Consider the following 13506-nt stretch of genomic DNA (forward strand, 5'->3'; position numbering starts at 1 on the left):
GCACCAACAACAGATGGAACAAATGAGGATATAGATAAATTCTATGAAGAGCTTGAACAAGCAAAGAATGGATGCAAATCTCAGGATATGGTTATCGTCATGGGAGATCTAAATGCTAAAGTAGGACAAGGTACTGATGGAAATACCATAGGAAAATTTGGACTAGGGGAAAGAAATGGAAGAGGTGAGAAATGGGTAGGATGGTACAAGATGAATAATCAGGTCATTATGAATACCGACTTTAAAAACTATCCAAGATGCTTGTGGACCTGGAAAGTCCAGGTGATAAAACTAGAAATCAAACTGACTTTATTACTATAAACCAAAGATTTAGAAACTCAGTGACTCAATGCAAAACATCTCCAGGTGCAGACTGTAATAGTGACCATAACCCTGTAGTATGTCATGTAAAAGTAAAACTTTAAAAACTAAAGAAGCAAAAACCTGAACAATCCCTTGACTACTCACAATTAATTAAAGAAGAAAACTTAAGACAAAAATTTACAATTGAAGTAAGGATGGAACTTATCCTTGTAAGCAGAACAAGTGCTACACATGCCCCTACACTTCCTCCCTTACCACCATTCAGGGCCCCAGACAGTCCTTCCAGGTGAGGCGACACTTCACCTGTGAGTCGGCTGGGGTGATATACTGCATCCAGTGCTCCCGATGTGGCCTTCTATATATTGGCGAGACCCGACGCAGACTGGGAGACCGCTTTGCTGAACACCTACGCTCTGTCCGCCAGAGAAAGCAGGATCTCCCAGTGCCTGCACATTTTAATTCCACATCCCATTTCCATTCTGATATGTCTATCCACAGGTCTCCTCTATTGTAAAGATGAAGCCACACTCAGGTTGGAGGAACAACACCTTACATTCCGTCTGGGTAGCCTCCAACCTGATAGCATGAATATTGACTTCTCTAACTTCCGCTAATGCCCCATCTCCCCCTCGTACCCCATCTGTTATTTATTTATATACACACATTCTTTCTCTCTCTCTCCTTTTTCTCCCTCTGTCCCTCTGACTATACCCCTTGCCCATCCTCTGGGCTTTTTGCCCCCCTCCCCCTTTTCCTTCTCCCTGGGCCTCCTGTCCCATGATCCTCTCATATCCCTTTTGCCAATCACCTGTCCAGCTCTTGGCTCCATCCCTCCCCCTCCTGTCTTCTCCTATCATTTTTGATCTCCCCCTCACCCTCCCACTTTCAAATCTCTTATTAGCTCTTCTTTCAGTTAGTCCTGACGAAGGGTCTCGGCCCAAAGTGTCGACTGTACCTCTTCCTAGAGATGCTGCCTGGCCTGCTGCGTTCACCAGCAACTTTGATGTGTGTTAATTGAAGTAAGGAATAGATTTCAAAGTCTAGAAATAGAATCTGTTGAAGATGATGGCAATCATGTAGAAATGAAATTTAACTCTCTAAAGGATGCCTCAGCAGGAGGAGAAGATGGCAGCACGACGCAGCGCACGCAGCTTTCCGGTGAAATGATATCGTATCTGTTAAATAGGGACCGTGGACAATTCTGATTTGATGAAGACAGACGTGAGAAGCTCAGAGGAACATATGGAGAAATTTCTGAAATGCCAGTTCGCTGCCGCTGCTACTGTGCGATTGAGAATCTCTGGAGGGAAGGCCCCAAAATCCCCGGCTTTGCCTGCTGCTGGCAACCGAGGCTGAGGTCGAAGTGTTCGGATAGAGATGGTGCTCGGTACTCAGTGTCGGAGGGTTGATCAGAGCGCGAAGTTTTTGGACGATTCAGAGTCGGACTGTGGTCGGGCATGGCAGGGAGAGTTTTCTTCCTTCTCCCGTCTGCGTGAGATGTGGGACTTTCGAGAGACTTTGAACTTTTTGACTGTGCTATGGCCTGTTCTTCATCAAGTTATGGTATTGTTGCACTGTTGTAACTATATGTTATAATTATGTGGTTTTTGTTAGTTTTTCAGTCTTGGTCTGTCCTGTGTTTCTGTGATATCACACCAGAGGAATATTGTATGATTTCTTAATGCATGCATTACTAAATGACAATAAAAGAGGACTGCGTGTCCTCATAATCTAATAATCTAATCTAATCTAATCAGCAAAGTCAGTGATTCCTAAAAAAGCACAAAGAATAAATGGATGACAGATGAAATCAAAAATCTAATGGAAGAAAGGAGACGGAAGAAAGCAAATCCTATAGAATATACGTCCTTAGATAAAAAAGTTAAAAGCTTATGACATAAAGCCAAAGAAGAATGGTTAAACCAGGAATGTGAGCAAATAGAAAGAATCCCTATTACTGATCCAAAAAGGTTGCATCAACAAATCAAGAATATCACTGGTAAAAAGCTCCTCTGTTCTTTAGGTGGATGTTTAAAAGCGAAGGACGGTACCATTATCATGGAAAAAGATGAGATTATGAACAGATGGACTGAGTACATTCGGGAATTGTTTATAGATGATTGAGGCGATAAACCAGAAATTAAGAGAAACATTGAAGGTCCAAGTATTTTAAAATCTGAAGTTTGTAATGCAATAAATAAGATGATGAAAGGAAAGGCAGCAGGTCCTGATGAATTAGTAATAGAACAAATTATTGCCCTTGAAGATTATGGAATTGAAAAACTTACTGATTTAATCAATGACATTTATGAGACTGGAATAATACCAGAAGAGATGAAAACATCAGTATTTATCATTCTTCCTAAGAAATCTGTTCTGGGAACAAACTGCAGCTGTAAGAATAGATGGAGAAGTGAGTCAGTTTATGAAAATCAAGAGGGGCGTTAGACAAGGGTGTGTTTTCTCCCCTGATTTGTTTGATGTGTACAGTGAAACAATATTACAAAAAATTAAGAGACATCTTGGGAATCAAAGTTGGCGGTGAAAACATCAATAATTTCAGATATGCAAATAACAATTGCAAGTACGGAGGAAGGACTACAAAACTTAATTGATATAATTGAATTGAATAAAGTGCAAAAGTGAGTCTATCTATCAATTACAAAAAGACAGAATGTATGGTGATATCCAAAAAGAAGGAGAATCCTATCTGCAGGCTGAGAATAAACAGGAAAGACATACCTCGTAAAACAAGTACAGAACTTTTGTTACTTAGGAAGCTGGGTGACATCAGATGGCAGGAGTGACATGGACATCAAAAGAAGAATAGGGATAGCAAAAGACACCTTTACGAGAATGAAGAGTATACTGACCAATACTAAACTAGGCATGACAATCCGCCTCAGAGCACTGAAATGTTACATTTATCCAGTTATGTTATATGGCTCAGAATGTTGGACAATATCTAGTAACATAAGGAAACTAATTGTAGCAGCAGAGATGTGGCTTTTGAGGAGGATGCAAAGAATATCATGGACGAAACGAATATCTAATGGGGATGTCATGAACAGAGCAAACACAAAGAGAGAAATAATGTATGAGATCATGAAAAGGCAACATAACTTCATTGGACATGTGATTAGGAAAGAGGAGTTAGAATGCACGGTAATTATGGGAAAGATTGAAGGGAAGAAAGCAAAAGGAAGGCAAAGACAAATGATGATGGAGACAGCAGCCAGGGAACTGGAAATGAATACCAATGAATTGATCCGCTTGACCCGAAACAGGAGTGTGTGGGCCATGGCAGTCAAAGCTCAAACTGGGCATGGCACCCGATGATAATGACAGGCATTTACAAGAAAATAAAGAAATACAATAGAATTTAAGACAAAAGTATACACAAAACAAAGACACAAGAGATTCTGCAGATGCTGGAAATCTACAGCAACGCACACAAAATGCTAGAGAAACTCAGCAATTCAGGCAGCATCTATGGAGAGGAATAAAGGGTCAATGTTTTCATCAGAACATACATAAACAAAGACTGGCAAACAACCAATGTGCAAAAGAGGACAAATTGTGCAAATAAAATTGTGCAGAGAGTCGTAAAGAATCTCTGAAAGTCAGCCTGCAGGTTGTGTTTGGTTTTGTAGCTCCAAATTATAAAAACTACTTGCAAGGTAAAGAAGGACCCAGGAATGCGAGACTACCTTCGTTTTTACTTTGAGCAAGACACGCATGTGGTAGAGTGATTACATATGCCATTCACGTCTTCGTACGTACAGTATAACCTCAATGAATTACGTAAACAACAAGAATGCTGAATCAAACAATGTATTTACAAGATTATTCAAATAATACAGGTTTTCCCCACCATCCCAAAGGTAGAGTGTTCCTTTGAAACGGTTTGTAAGCCGGAATGTCGTAAAGCAAAGAAGCAATTACCATTAATTTATATGGGAAAAATCTGTGAGCGTTCACAGACCCAAAAACAACCCACCAAATCATGCCAAATAACACATAAAACCTAAAATAACAGTAACATATAGTAAAAGCAGGAATGATATGATAAATACACAGCCTATATAGATTAGAAATACTTCTCTACAATGATTGCCTGCACTGTTCTCCATAGCAAAAATCTCACGCAAGCGCTCTTAGCAGAAACACTCTCTCCAGTAACCTTTAAGCTATGAAGTTGCCAAATCATACCAAATAACACATAAAAATACATAGCCAAGATAAAGTAGAAATAATGTATGTACAGTATAGTATCACTTACTGGAATTGGGAACAGAGCGCCGAGCACACTGATGATGGTGTGTTCGGCTGAGTCGTCAGAGGTTGGGGTGGTGCAGTGGCCCCCACCCTCCGGGCAGCGACCCGATACCGATCTGCGAAGCATGCAGGGGTACAGCGGTGGCCAAGACGCACCCAGCATATCTTTAAGAAAAAAGATATCTTTTTTCTTTTTTCTTAAAGATGTGCTGGGTGCGTCCCGGCAACCGTTGCATTCTCCGCAAATCGGTATCTGTCCGCAGCCTGGGGGTTGGGACCACTGGGGCGGTGGGACACGGGGGTGTCATCTCATCGTCAATCAGGGCAGGCAGGTCATCTTCTTCTATGTCTGTCTGCCTCGATGTCGAAGGTCAGGGTTCATCTGCTGTGGCTGATGTGGAAGGCTTGAAAAACGACTGTATGCTTGACTGCTAGCCTCGCGCATTGTTAGATCATATAGTTCTTTGTAAACCATCCTGTAAATATGCCCTAAACTGATATACCCTTTCAAAATTAAAGTCGTACTTTATCATTGCAGCGAAAATCTCACGCAGTTGCTTCACGTTCAGTTCCTGGACAACTTCACTTCCGGTCCGTTCGCTACTGCATTCGGTTTCGATTGTTATCCTTTCCACGTCCAATTGCATCAGCTCTTCATCTATCAGTTCTTGATCATGGGATGCCAAAACCTCTTCAACATCATCTTCGTCAACTTCCACAAGCCAAACTCACTTTGTCCTTACTTCGTTCACCACGATTGAAACACTTAATTATGTCTAGTTTTACGCTAAGAGCAACACCCTTACGAGCTCTTTTAGGCTTCTCCGATACCATAGAACTCACCTTGCAAGCGGCTGCTCACAGGCACGTGTTTAAGCGATGCCGGCGACCGGGGGAGAGCGGCTGCTCGGGGCGCGCACTGCCTTGTTTTTCACGCGCTGCTTTTTATCGCGTGCTGCTCTTTTTGTAACAGTGAAAACACCTTCTGTTAGCGAAAACAGGTAACTAATATAGGTCTTTCGTAACAGTGAGGTTTCATAAAGCAAACGTTTGAAATCGGGAGACACTTGTACTGAAATATTAAGTTACACAACAGATTGTAGAACCAGCCCAGAGCCGTGGTGAGGGAAGTTATCCACGCTAGTTTAGGATCCTGATGGCTGTGAGATTAGATTTATTTGTCACATATACGTAAACAACAAAACATCAAGACATACAGTGAAATGAGTCATTTTATGTAAAATCAAATCAGTAAGGATTGTGTCAGGCAGCCTGCAAGGGCTGGCATGCTTCCAGTGCCAACATAGTTCGTCCACAACCTACTAACCTTGACCCGTACGTCTTTAGAATGTGGGAGGAAACCAGAGCACCCAGAGGAAACCCACAGAGTCACGGAGAGAACGTACAAACTCCTTTCAGACAGTGATGGGAATTGAACCCTGATTGGTGATTGCTGGCACTGTAACGATGTAACACTTACTGCTTTGCTACATGCAACACCCCCCCCACCCTGTCCCACCACATGGTAGATTAATAATTGTTCTTGAACGTAAGGCTTCTGCACCTTCCCCTGATGGTAGTAGTCAGAAGAAAGCATAGCCTGGACGCTGGTGGTGGGGATGGGTTGATAGACAGGTGAGGAAGTGGGAATAAAGATAAAAATCTGGAACATAATTAGTACAATTAATTAACAGCTTTAATTGTCAAATGATTAATGGACATTTTTCAGTAAAGCCTTTGCCATTGTCCCACAAGAGAGCCTGGTTTGCAGATGGCAGAAAGATTAGTGGTGTTGTAGATAGTGAGGACAGTAGTCATCAGCTACAGGATGGTAATGATAAGGTGGACATAGAATCAGCAGAATGTCCAGGGAATATTGGAGAATGGAGAAAACTGGACGTACAAATCCAAGAATTCCTGAAGGTGGCAGCACAGCTAAATAAAATGATTAGGAAGATGATTTTGCCCACCCCCAGGAAGAAACATGGGGACTTGTCTTCAGAAGTTAGGATACTGAATATGAGAGGAAGGAGTTTATGGCATGACTTTATCGAAGTAATATTAGGGCGCAGCTGAAGAACTGCGTACAAAGATTGCACTGAAGAGGGTGCAGAGGAGATTCACTCAGTTGTTGCCAGGCACGGAGCATTCAGTGACGAGGAGACACTGTAAGACCGGTTGTCTTCTTAAGTAGGTGGCCTGATGGGGAGCAACAAAATATTGAGGGTTGTAGGTCGGCTGGATGGTGGACAACTTCTGTCCATCAGAAGGGTGCAAAACCAGAGGGTATAATTTTAAGGTAAGAGTAGGAATATTTTTCACCCAGAGGGTGGTTAGAAACTGGAACACACTGCCTGAGGGGGTGGTGTATGCAGAGACTCCCTCAACATATAAGAGTATTGTGATGACACAGAAAACTTTGGTGATGATGAATGGGATGGCTTCCTAGATGCGGTGGGTCGATTTCCGTGCAGTGTGACCGGGTGTTGTGTGAGGGGACGATCACCATAGAAACCACGTGCTAAGCGTCTAACTACTCACGTCCCTCAGGGAAGGTCTGAGGCAAAACCCAATGACCACCTGATGAGGGTATACGGTCTGGGTAGCAGCAGCCGGGGATTTGGGCTCAGAGTCAAACTGCAAAAGCAGCTTCTGCTCAGAGTGGAGACAGCTTTTGGCTGGCCTATCGAGGTTCAATGTATGAGATGAGACATGTGAGTCTCACAACCCAAGTTAAATTACCATCTCCCCACACGACTCTTGAGTTAAGAAGAATGAGGGGGGATCCTGCTGAAACCTACCGAATATTGAAAGGCCTGAGTAGATGTGTTCTTTTTTATATAATTTTGAATAAGTTATGCTTAGGTTTTTCTTTTAAGTGCATCTGTGATGCTAAGTACCTGGGATGCTGTTGCAAGTACGTTTTTCACTCTTCCTAAGTTTACATGTACTCGCGTATAGGACAGTAAACTCAACTTTCGACTTTGACTTTGAAATCAGGATGATTTGCAGTTTTCAGGGGAGCCTGAAGGTGGTGGTGTTCCCCTCTAGTTGCTACCCTTGTCCTTACTGGGAAGGGTCACAGGTTTAAGAGGTGCTGCTGGACTCGTCTGTGTGAGTTACTGCAGTGCATTTTGTCCATGGTGCACACAGCAGCCCTTGTGTACCCATGGTGGAGGAGGTGAATGTTTAGGATGGTGGATGAGTGGGCTGTTTGCCCCGGATAGTGTCAACATTCTCAAGTGGTTTTGAAATCGAACCATCCAGGCGAGTGGAGAGTGTTCCATCACACTCCTGACTTGTGCCCTGTCAGTGGTGGAAAGGGTTTGAGGTATCAGAAGGTGAGTCATTACCACAGGGAACCCAGTCTATGACCAACAGAATTACAATTCAAAAGCATTATATTACTTCCTGGTAGGCTCAATTGCATTCAACAAAGTATTTTGGTGCATCAAATACTAACAGATACTGTATGTATGTCAATGGCTGAAACCTCAGGAGATTCACACTCAATGTTTTAGGAACAGCTTCTTCCCCTCCATCGTCAGGTTTCTGAATGGCTAATGAACTAACCAACTGGCTCTATCTGTCCATCTATCTCCATCACGACATATACAAAATGCCGGAGGAACTCAGCAGGTCAGTTCTGATGAAAGATCTCAATCCAAAACGTCGACTGTACTTCTTTCCACAGATACTGCCTGACCTGCTGAGTTCCCCCAGCATTTTGTGTGTGTTGCTCAGATTTCCAGCATCTGCAGACTTTCTTGTGTTTGTTCTCTATATCTATCTATTTGCTTGTTTATTTGTCTTTCTAGATATTCGGTTATTTATCTATTTATTTGTTTGTTCAAGTATTTATTAATCTATTTATTTATTTATTGCAACTTACAGTAATTTTTATATCTTGCACTGTACTGCTGCCACAACCCAACAAATTTCACAACGTATATCCACAATAATAAACCTGATTCTGATTTTGAGAGTTGATATGCAGAAGGGGTAGAGTTCACAGCTCCCTGAAAATGGCCACACAAAAGAGATAAGGTAGTAAAAGAGGCATTTTTTTAAATGCCTGTCTTCATTAAAAATAAGACTTGGGACGTCACGATGCAGTTCTACAAAACACTGGTCACTCAGCACTTGGAGTATTGTGTACAGTTCTGGGTGCTGCACTATAGAGGGAGTGCAGAAAAAGCTTGCCAGGGTGTTGCCAGGAATGGAATTGTATGGAGAGATTGGATAGGTTGTGTTTATTCGCTCTGGAACAAAGGAGGCTCGGGGTGACTATATAAAGGTTTATGAAACTGTGAGGAGCATAGGTGGGATACGTAGTCAGAGTCTTTTTCTTAGGGTGGGGGTGTCTAAAATTAAAGGGCACAGGTTTAAGGTGAGGGGGGAAGAATTGAAGGTTAACACTCACAAAATGCTGGAGGTACTCAGCAGGTCGGGCAGCATCTATGGAGAGGAATAAACAGCTGATGTTTCGGCCCGAGGCCCTTCATCAAGAATAAAGGGGATCTGAGGGGCATGTGATTCACACAGTCAGTGATTGGTATATGGAACGAGCTGACAGAGGAGGTGATAGGCAGGCACAATTACTGTGTTTAAAAGGCATTTCGACAGATACATGGATAGGAAAACAAAGGAGGGATACGGACCGAATGTGGCGAATGGGAATAGCGTAGACAGGCATCACGGTCAGCATAGCCAAGATGGCTGTAAGGGCGGGGTTCTGTGCTGTACCCATCGCTGACTCAGAGGGTCTCTACCGAGAACATCTTGTACATTGCAGGTTCTACCAGATCACTGATTTCTGCAGGTACACAGGGTAAACATCACACGGTTCAGCTGCACCAGTAGTGACAATGTGGTTTCCTCCTTAATCTGCACTGCTGCACAGAAATAGGGAGGCCCTTCAGCCCATCAAGTCAATGTCAGTCCTTCACCACCTTGTAACATTCCCAAATCTCCTGCCACCCACCTGCAATCAGAGCAATCCTCAGCCGTGATATTCTATCTTTGAAGTTCCTCCAGAGGAAGGCCTCACGGTCACTGGGAGAACGCAGAGACTCCTGGTGTTCGTCACCCCTGGTCAGAATCAAACCATGTCCTTGGGGCTGGGAGGCAGCAACACCCACTGTTGCTCCCGATAGTGCTGGTTTCATCATGGATCGTTGAAGAATGCTGATAAGTTCAGTGTTGTAACAGGTGCAAATTCTGGGGCAAAACATGCAACAAAGCAAAGTTTAATTGACTTCACAGATTTGTGAATGAGAATCTACAGATATAAGTGTCTTCCTATCTGCACTCTTTCCCTCCTTTGTGCTTCATTTCCTGTGGAGTGAATACTGCTCTGCCGGGTCTGGAGGATCAGACTTAAGGAGAGATTAAATATGATAGGGCTTCCTTGGAACACAGAAGACTGGAGGGAGATCTGAGAGAGGTATACAAAATTATGAGGGATATAGGTAAGGTAAATGCAAGCAGTCTTTTTCTCCAGAGGATGGCTGGGAGTACAACCGGAGGGTATGGGTTAAGGGTGAAAGGTGAAAAGTTTAAGGGGAACATGAGGGGGGAGCTTCTTCACTCAAAGGGTCGAGAGAGTGTGGAACGAGGTGCCAGGGCAAGAGGTGCATGCCAGTTCGATTTCAGCGTTTACGAGAAATTTGGGTAGGTATATGAATGATAGGGGCATGGAAGGTTATGGTCACGGTGAGGGTCGATGGGAGTAGGCAGCTTAAATAGATTAGCATGGACTAGATGGGCCGAAGGGCCTGTTTCTGTTCTATGACTCAATGACTCTATTCCTCTTTCGGAATTCAGTCAGTGTTCTGGTCCCAACTGGCTGAAGAACAACCTGGTGCATTGCTCAGAAGCCAATATCTATAAAGCGTTTGTGTCTCTGCACGTGTACATTATACAGGGAGAAGCCACAAGGACTCTGGCTGATGAATTTGGTGATTAACACTCCAGGCATTAGTCAGCTGGGACTTACTTTCATTCCAGCTTTGCTGACTACAGAGTAGGGTTTATGTACAGTATGTAAACTTATAATTCATCAGATTTACTAAGTTTCCAGTTTAAGGGAATTTAGACTCTGACAGTACCTTCCAATGTTTAGGAAGATCACTCAGCCCTTCTCAACAATTTTGTCCATAAGACCATAAGATACAAGAGCAGAAGTAGCCCATTTGGCCCATTGAGTCAGTTCTGCCATTTCATCATGGCTGATCAATTTCCCTCTCAGCCTCAATCTCCCGCTTTTGCCCCGTATCCCTTCATGCCCTGACCAATCAAGAATCCATCAACCTCTACCTTAAATATACTTACAGACTTGGCTCCACAGCTGCTTGTAACAATGAATTCCATAGATTCACCACTGGCTTAAGAAATTCCTCCTCATCTCCAATTTAAGTTTATGTCTCTCTGTTCTGAGGCTTTATCCTCTGGTCTTAGACTCCTACGCCATAGGAAATACCCCTACTTCTTTAACATTCAACAGGTTTCAAGGAGATTCCCCCACCTCCTGAATTCCAGTGAGTACAGTCCCAGAACCATCAAACACTTCTCTTATGATAAGCCCTTCAATCCTGGAATCATCTTCGTGAACCTCCTTTGAACCCTCTCCAATGTCAACACCTCTCCTTTCTTAGATAAGAGGCTCAAAACTGCTCACAATACTGAAAAATCATTACTAATGCCGCTACAATCTCTTTAGCCACCTCTTTCAGAACCCTAAGGTGTAGGACATCTGGTCCAGGTGACACATCCACATTCATACCTTTCAGTTTCCCAAACATCTACTCCGTAGTAACGGCAACTTAACTCATTCTGCCCCCTACACTCTCAAACTTCCAGCATACTGCTAGTGTCTTCCACGGTGAAGACTGCTGCAAAATATGTATTTGATTCATCTGCCATTTCCTTGTCCCCAATGACTACCTCTCCAGTATAATTTTCCAGCTGCCCAATATCTACTCTTGCATCTCTTTTACACTTTATATATCTGAAGAAACTTTTGGTATCCCTTTTAATATTATTGGCTAGTGTACCTTTGTATTCCAACTTTTCTTTCTGTAGTACTCTTTTAGTTGTCTTCCCAATCCTCTAACTCCCTACTAATTTTTGCTCTATTATATGCCCTCTGTTTGACTATTATGCAGGCTTTGACTTCCCTTGTCAGCCACGGACGTGTCATCCTGCCTTTAGAATACTTCTTCTTCTTTTGGATGTATCTATCCTGCACCTTCCAAACAGCTCTCAGAAACTCCAGTTATCACTGCTCTACCATCATCCCTGCTAGTGTCCCCTTCCAATAAACTTTGGCCAGTTTTTCTCTCTCATGCCTCTGCAATTCCCTTTAATCCGCTGTATCAGCTGTGTCAGATGTATCAGGACCTCCTCACCTTTCCTACCTATGTCACTGGTACCAATATGTACTGACATCTGGTTGCCCATCCTTCCCTGTGGACCTGATCCGAGATATCCCTGACCCTACCACCCGGGTGTACCTATCTCCAATGGTTTCTAATGGTCCCCAGGTCCTTGCCCATTGATCCAGACCTTACATAAAGTTTGATCAACCTTCATTTCAATTCCAGGTGTGTTTCCATCCTGACCACAAGAAAACAGTTGTCTCCAACTATATCACTGACTCAGATGGGTAAAGGGTGTGGTGTGAGGACAATAGTTTGTAGCTTGCTTTTCTGTTCTGGTTACTGAACCAGCAGAGAGCAGGACCAGACTGTTGCTTAATAGACTTTCAGACGGAATAATGTTCCCCATATCCTTGCTTCAGTCTCCTCCTTCTCTGCAATTTCACAACTATAACCACACCATCATTGGAATGAAGCATGCAAGTTCCACTCCCACTAATAACACAAGTCCTTCCTCCACAGACAATGAGGTAGCCAGATACAGAGAGAGGCTCCCTGTTACCTTCTCCCAGGGATCATTACCACAATCTCATATTCAGGCTAATGGAGTGGTGTTGTCTGAGTTGTGGGGAGCGTGTTCACAGGCAGAGTAATCCCAGTTCTTTTCACAATACTGGTCCGTTTGAGTAAAAGAAAGGTGAAAGTGGATATCACACCACTGGAAAGGTAGTAATGGGGAGCAAAGGAATGGCAGACAAACTTAATAAGTCTTCACTCTAGACGTTCTGGAGTTTCGGGGGCAGAAGTGAGTGTAGTTATTATTACTAAGGAGAAGGTGCTTGGGAAGCTGTAAGGTCTGAAGATAGATAAGTCACCTGGACCAGATGGTCTACATCTCAGGGATTTGAAAGATGTAGTTGAAGAGATAGTGAAGGTATTAGTAGTGATCTAAATTCTGCAATGGTTCCAGAGGACTTGAAAGTTGCAAATGTCACTCCACCCTTTAAGAAGGTAGGAAGGCAAAAGCAAGAAATTTTAGGCTAGTTAGCCTGATTTCAGTGGTTGGGAAGATGTTGGAGTCCATTATTAAGGATGAGGTTTTGAGTACTTAGAATCACTTGATAAAATAGGCCAAAGTCAGCATGGTTTCCTTAAGGAGAAATCTTGACTGACAGATCTGTTGGAATTCTTTGAGGAAATAACAGACAACATAGAGAAAAAGGAGTCAGTGAATGTTGTTCACCAGGATTCTCAGAAGACCTTTTACAATGTGACACACATACGGCTGCTAAACAAGATAAGAGTTCATAGTATTACAGGTAAGCATGGATAGCATGGATAGAAGATTGGCTGACTGGCAAGAGGCAAAGATTGAAAACAAACAGAGCCTTTTCTGATTGACTGGTGGTGTTCTACAGGGCTGGGACTGCTTCTTTTCACAATATATATCAATGACTGGATGATGGAATTGATGGCTTTGCCACAGAGTTTGTGGACGATGCAAAGATACATGGAGGGGCAGGTA

General features: G+C 43.0%; 1 protein-coding gene across 1 annotated transcript in view; it reads right to left on the reverse strand.

The window, feature by feature from the left end:
* LOC140197085 (uncharacterized) overlaps positions 1-5157 on the reverse strand; it is a 70850-nt gene extending 65693 nt beyond the window's left edge. Inside the window, exon 1 of the mRNA XM_072257002.1 lies at positions 5128-5157. The gene's annotated coding sequence lies outside the window, so the exon portion shown is untranslated. The remainder of the gene's footprint in view (positions 1-5127) is intronic.
* Between the last annotated feature and the right edge of the window lie 8349 nt (positions 5158-13506).

The sequence above is a fragment of the Mobula birostris genome, chromosome 4 (assembly GCF_030028105.1).
Source record: "Mobula birostris isolate sMobBir1 chromosome 4, sMobBir1.hap1, whole genome shotgun sequence".
Lineage (NCBI taxonomy): Eukaryota > Metazoa > Chordata > Chondrichthyes > Myliobatiformes > Myliobatidae > Mobula > Mobula birostris.